This window comes from Pinus tabuliformis, chromosome 1_1, assembly GCF_031772625.1.
Source record: "Pinus tabuliformis cultivar Carrire ecotype Pingquan chromosome 1_1, CPIR1, whole genome shotgun sequence".
Classification (NCBI taxonomy): Eukaryota; Viridiplantae; Streptophyta; class Pinopsida; order Pinales; family Pinaceae; genus Pinus; species Pinus tabuliformis.
Window position 1 is genome coordinate 923,016,584 of NC_142297.1, and position 7,405 is coordinate 923,023,988.

The following is a 7,405-nucleotide window of genomic DNA, read 5'->3' on the forward strand; positions in this document are numbered from 1 at the left end:
GTCTCTCTCTGAAACGCTTTTACATTAGTGTTTGTTTGTGGTTGCCAATTTGGCTGGTAATATGTTTCGAAAAGTTTTTGTTAGTTTCATTTAAGGTTCAGGGCTCAAGCTAACCCTTATCCAATCTTTCTGTTTCTTTCATGAGGGCATATCTTGGCATTCTGTTTCTATTTCATTTAGACTTATTTCAGTGAAGCATTTTTATTCGGTCTTTTCACTCTGTTTCTATTTAACTTCATTCACTGCCTATTTTCTTGTTATGAGATAATCATTTTTTGTGTCATATGTATGATTTTGCAGGACATTGATTACCAAGGAAAATAACTGAGGTACGTCGCAGCTCCAATTGGTTACCATTAAACTCAGGGCTCTATATTTTTGCACGAAAATGTGCTTTTCTGTTAAGCCGTAGTGGAACTGTTCAACCCATGTCTATATACATATGGTATTTACTATTAGCGTATGTATTAGAATTTGGTACCATAGAATATATGGATATCATAGGACAGGTTTGAAATCAGAGGGATAATGGACCATTTTTTCCCTTATTTTTACGGTGGAGTTTTTTAACTGTGAAATGTAGACCCTATCATTCCATTTCCATTAAAATTAGAAACGTGTTATACATATTTTAAAAAATCTTGTGTTGTACTACGTTATGTTTAAGTATATATAGATGTCTGAAGAATACAGAGCTTTGGCTTATGGCACATATTAGCAAAATTTTCAAGTTAATCTTCTAGACAAGATCAACTTTCTTCCATTACAGGATTCATGTAGCCCAAATGTATAAAACACACATATTCACACATATTCTCAGTGTAATTTACCTGAGTGTAACTCGATTCTAGATTTTAGAATATTCCATGTAACTCAGATTTCCAGAATATTTTAGAATCTATTTGCAATGCATAACTTAAGGAAGGAGCCTCTGGACTCTGTATTCCATTCTATGTAACTCATATTTCCAGAATATTTTAGAATCTATCTGGAACGCCTAACTTAAGGAGTACAACTGTGTGTCGAATCATAATATTCTTTAACTGTGTGTCGAATCATGATGTTCTTTCTCCTTTGATTAGGAAGTAACAGAGTAAAAAAATTGAACATCGAATAGCTTTGTAGGATTGCATATCTATAATTGATACCTTGCAATTTGTATAAACTCATATAGATTCTGCAACTTTTCAGTTTAGAAGCCTCGAAGTGCAAAGGTTCATCTCTGCACCATCAAGGTGAATTATCAAACCAAGTTTAGATGGGTCTAAGCTTGTGTACGATTTCTCTAACCAGTGCATGTTGGAGAAAGGGACTTAAATTCTAATTCACATTTTAAAACGACCACATCTCTGCCAAATGACAAAATTATGAAGTAATATGGACTTTACAAAGAAGATACAAATTTCATTGATCCCTAGACATGGAGATTAGCTAGCATACCTTTTCTGTTCAGGGAATCTGCACATGTATCACTGTGATACTCAAGCAGCCCAATTTCAAGTAATCAGCTGAGTCTTGGCAATGTGGTATTAAGGGCTTCTCATAGCTTCAATGGCAGAATCATCGGTGCCAGTTTTGCAATAGAAGAAAAGAGGGATATTTCTTTCAGGACGGAAAAGGATAACTATGCTCTTTTGGGTGTCTCTTGTCATGCCTCCTGCAATGATATTAGGGTTGCATACAAAAGACTGGCACTAAAATACCACCCTGATGTCATGCACACTACCAGGGTTGCAGAATCCCCATTCTCATTTGGGCATTGGAGAGGAAGGAATTGGGAAATAGATCAATGCTGGTGTTGAGGGGGAATTGTGACCATGTTCTTATTTCTAACTCCAGTGCGTGGATTTTGGTTATGTATTAAAGATGAATAAGACTTTTCAAGATCGTACCTTCTAGAGAAGGCAAAGGACCAAGATCCATGGTGAAAATTTTCTTGAACATTTGTGTGGATTACTGAACATATAGATATGTGAGCATTCACTCTGTGCATTTGGTTAGATCATCTATTTCGTATACCTCATTTACATGCTTTGGGTATTTGAAATCACTATTGTCCTTATAATGGCCTTCTCCACCAATGAGCATAATTCTCTCTCCTAGAAGCAGAGCTATTCCCTGTACAGAAAACTGGATTTCAGCCATGTATTTGGAGTGGTAGTGATCTAATTTTATGTCAAACTGATTAAGATTTGAAATATCACAGGAATGATATAGAAAAGGGTCGAACTTCGTAAAGAGATTCAAGAATAAGGTTTTAAACTATTTAAACAACCTCAAACTCAAGATCCCATATACTAATTGTATTAAGAGAAGTGGGTGCTATATCCTGGGGTGGGAAAGTAAATTGAGTGTAACATAGATGATAAAGTGGGAGAGGCTAGAAGTGTAATTACTGTGTCTCCTCTTGCTGTGAGGAGGTCAGGTCGTGATGTCCAGTTTGCAGAAGTGGGGTTGTAGGACTCCATTTTCTTTGAAAATGAATTATTCACATTAAATCCACCCTGCCGATGCTTGTTACATAAGTCACCATTGGCACAAGACTACCAAAGACATCTGTTCAAACCTAATTGTTTATAACTACTAACAATCCATTTTCTAAAATTTAGGAGTTTAAACAACTAAACATTGATCCAGGAATGTATGAAGAAAATCAATTGTCATTGTTTTTATATAGGAATATTAATGATTATATAGTATTTTAAAAGAAAACTAGGACAAGTTGTCTGGAAGTTTACTCACATCATAATATCCTCCAAGTACATATATCTCCCCTGCAACCGCGACACACATGAGATCCCCTCTGGCAGTTGGCATATTAGGAAGCTGACTCCACTGGTCTCTTACAGGGTCATAGACTTCAGCTATGTCCAGGTACGAGTAATTTGCACCATACCCTCCGACCATGTAAATCTATTGATAAGATAAAGACAAGTTTTTTTCCAATAATATAAACATTAAGGGTTAATGAAATCATAGCTACACATGCATAATATACCATTTTCTTGTAGGACCAAGCATCAAATAGTTTTCAGGGGTCGGGGCTTGTCACATGGACTATAAATTGGTCAACAGAGAACCAAAGTGATCCAAAGGATTAATCAACCTCCAAATTGTTTTGGTTTATTTCATTATTTGTTCTTACTAGTGGAATCATAAAATGAAGTGTCAGGATGTACTGATGCTAATTCCCTGACAGGAAGCAAAGAACACAACCAACTTTGAGATGCAACTTCCTCACTTTTAAGAGCTCTTTCTCTCCCAAATATAGTAAGGCTATTCGATTATAGAAAAATTTCAGGGTCATTAGTAAACATTGGTAACTAAAAATACTAATATGCAATAAATCATTTCCAAAATATATCAACTTCATTTTTGAAAGAATTTCTGTATGGTATTTACACGACAGGAAATGTTAATATATTTTCATGTGGGTGTAATGGTGCATTGGATCCACTGAATATGGATTTCAATAAGAGTTGTTCCAAATACTAATATGCAATAAATCATTTCCAAAATATATCAACTTCATTTTTGAAAGAACTTTTGTATGGTATTTACACTACAGGAAATGTTAATATACTATCATGTGGGTGTAATGGTGCATTGGATCCAATGAATATGGATTTCAGTAAGAGTTGTTCCAAATACTAATATGCAATAAATCATTTCCAAAATATATCAACTTCATTTTTGAAAGAATTTCTGTATGGTATTTACACTACAGGAAATGTTAATATACTGTCATGTGGGTGTAATGGTGCATTGGATCCACTGAATATGGATTTCAGTAAGAGTTGTTCCAAATACTACCATGTGAGTGTAGCATTGGATGCTTAGTAAGACTTATTTCAAACCTAGTCTCATGTTTACCTCCAGGTTGGAAAGTTGAATGTTGCATATCTATATTTGATACTATTTGTGTCAATCAAATATGCAATTTCAGTTTGGCAACCTAGAAGAACTTTGAAGAGTAAAAGGTTGCATATCTATATTTGATATTATTGTGTCAATTAGATATTCAATTTCAGTTTGGTAACCTAGAAGAACTTTGAAGAGTAAGAGGTTGCATATCTGTATTTGATACTATTTGTGTCAATCAGATCTGCAATTTCAGTTTGGCAACTTAGAAGAACTTTGAAGAGTAAGGGTTTAGATGATGCACTCGATGCATTTAATATGGACATTAGCACATACCCATCCATCGCAAGGTTGAGTGTACCTCAAAATTCTAAGCTCCGAGTTGCACATTTATAATTGATACCCAACAATTTGTGTAAACTCAAGATTGCATTTTGTAGCTTTGCAGTTTGGCAACCTTTAAGTGACAAGGTTTAGATGATGGGCTGGATGCATTGAATATGAACATTAGCAAGCATACAAATGTTGATTCAATTTACACCTTGAAATTGGGAATTGCAAACTCCAGGTTGCATATCTATAATTGATACCTTGCAATTTGTATAAACTCATATAGATTCTGCAACTTTTCAGTTTAGCAGCCTCGAAGTGTGAAGGTTCATCTCTGCACCATCAAGGTGAATTATCAAACTAGGTTTAGATGGGTCTGAGCTTGTGTACAGTTTCTCTAACCAGTGCATGTTGGAGAAAGGGACTTAAATTCACATTTTAAAACGACCACATCTCTGCCAAATGACAAAATTATGAAGTAATATGGACTTTACAAAGAAGATACAAATTTCATTGATCCCTAGACATGGAGATTAGCTAGCATACCTTTCCATTCAGGGAATCTGCGCATGTATCACTGTGATACTTAAGTGAATTTTTTCCTTTTGACCATCTATATTTCTGGATATCGTAGATGAATGTAGATTTCACCATAGCTTCATTTGGTTGTCATCTATCAGATAAAGTCAGCAAAAGTGACAGTAATATTAACTCCACTTTTGAGCTAGAGGATCCTCACAAAACTTTAATGAACTGGAGAATACAACTGGTGGATTTTTGTCACAATTATGTTGTTGTGAAGGGAATTAATAATAAAGGTTGACTTATTCAAAACAGGGGAACAAGGGATGGATCACTAACACAATTTATTGCTATAGATTTGAGAATGCAGACATGTTGGAGAAAGCTCACCATATTCAACAGGCATTACATGTGAGAAGACTTTGCTTTCCATAATCTTTATTTTATTAATTAGATAATCAGAATATTTATTTTATTAACTAGACAATCTCTACTGCTAATCATATAAATGGTAGCCAATCCTCTCATTCTGAAATCATAAAATTTTGGATATCAGAGCATACATATAATTAGCCTTGTCTCCATATTTTCTAAAACAGAAATTAATCAAGAATATTTCCACACTTGGGTCTCTCACAATCAATTTCCCACTCTCATCTCCCAAAGGCCAATCCCCTCTAATTATGGGGGAATTGATATTCCAAACAAGTACCACAAGTAGCCCAATTTCAAGTAATCAATTAAGTCTTGGCAATGTGGTATTAAGGGCTTCTCACAACTTCAATGGTAGAACCATCAGTGCTAGTTTTGCAACAGAAGAAAAGAGGGATATTGCTTTCAGGAGGAAAAAGGATCACTATGCTCTTTTGGGTGTCTCTTGTCATGCCTCCTGCAATGATATCAGGGTTGCATACAGAAGACTGGCACTGAAATACCACCCTGATGTCATGCCTCTGCACCAGCTTGAGACAGCCACTGACCTTTTTTCTGAGATAAATTAGGCTTATGATACTCTGTCTGATCCACAAAAGAGAAAAGCATATGATGATCTGCACCTCATACCCAAGTTTGACACTACCAGGGCTGCAACATCCCCATCCTCATTTGGGCATTGGAGAGGAAGGAATTGGGAAACAGATCAATGCTGGTGTTGATGGGGAATTGTGACCATGTTCTTATTTCTAACTCCAATGCGTGGATTTTGGTTATGTATTAGAGATGAATAAGACCTTTCAAGATCATACCTTCTAGAGAAGGCAAAGGATCAAGATCCGTGGTGAAAATTTTCAGGCTGCAGGCTGCTTGAATGTACTTTGGTACTTTGCTTCCTATTTATGTATGGTGTGATGCTTGGACCCATGCCCTCTTGTTTAATATATGTTATTATGTATATATTTCTTTATGATGGGACGACTTTGTAATTAGTTTTGGTGGGATATTTGTTTGGAGGATTCTTACTGCTATCACAGTAGTCAAGATGGTCACTTCTAACTTTCTTGTAGTCAAATCACATGGACATCATTGGATAATGGAGATCATCACAATGCAACTTGCTGCAAGAATGCTTGGGACATTGAAGAAGCCATCAGATTTTTTGTGCCTCTTGCCATCTGTCCCCTCCCTCAACAATGGCTTACAACATCTATGGTATTTTATACAAACTTTTGTGCAAGATCAAGAGATCCATGCCTAACAGTCAACTCGACTTATCATGACTTTAGTCTTTATATAAAAAAAAAACATAGATAGATAGATACATTGATTTTGATTAGAATTGTAACTTGTTTCCAATATTGATTTTTATACAATATCTATCATATGTTTATTGTAGATATTATCTAGCACCATTCAAAAGTTGTTTCCAAGGAAAGTACCTTCAACATTCTCATTTGTGTCCTCATAGGGTGATCACAAGCCCATTTTCCAGGTCTTTATATTGTTCTTTGTCGTGGTAATAAATGTTGATTGAATGATCTTGGACATTGTAAATATATAATTTTGAAACATTATAATGATGTGTAGAGATTGCATCGATTTTACAAGACACTTCAAGCTACTAGTTCCTTTTCTATTGCCTTATGGCATTTTCTTTGCAACATCTGGTGCAAATCAACAACATTAAATATCACAAGTGTGGTGTGAGGTTACTGGTGTTGAGTTAATTTGTGTTTTTTCATGATTGCTACATGAAATGGAATCGATTGTGAGATGTTGAGTTTATGAAATTTTAACTTTCAGAAACTCATTATTTTCTCATTATATAAAGATTTTTCATTTTCAACACATCTGGTGCAATTCGAACAATTCGAATAATATAGATTATTGATAATCAGCAAGATAAACGTGAACAGTTAAATTCTGTGACCTTGGGCTAGAGAAATATAAATATTGGAAAAACTTGAGATGATGTTAAATAATTATATATATGTTACACTCCCTCTACTCATTTGACATGTTTTAAGTTTTTTCCTTTTCAACGCATCTAGTGCAACAAAGAATTATTTGAATAATACATACTATTGTTAATCAGCAAGATTAAATATCACAGTCCTTAGGACAAAGAAATACAAATAATTCAGCAAGATAAATATCACAGTTAAACACTGTCTGTTCAACCTTAGGACAGAGAAATACAAATATTTTGAAATGATAATATTGTAAATAATTGAGAATATCTTAAATAATTATATAT

The 7,405-nt window shown here is 34.7% G+C and overlaps 1 pseudogene; it reads left to right on the forward strand.

Annotated features, from left to right (window-relative positions):
• Positions 1-5,085: 5,085 nt before the first annotated feature.
• On the forward strand, positions 5,086-5,867 carry LOC149217453 (uncharacterized; annotated as a pseudogene).
• Positions 5,868-7,405: the final 1,538 nt, after the last annotated feature.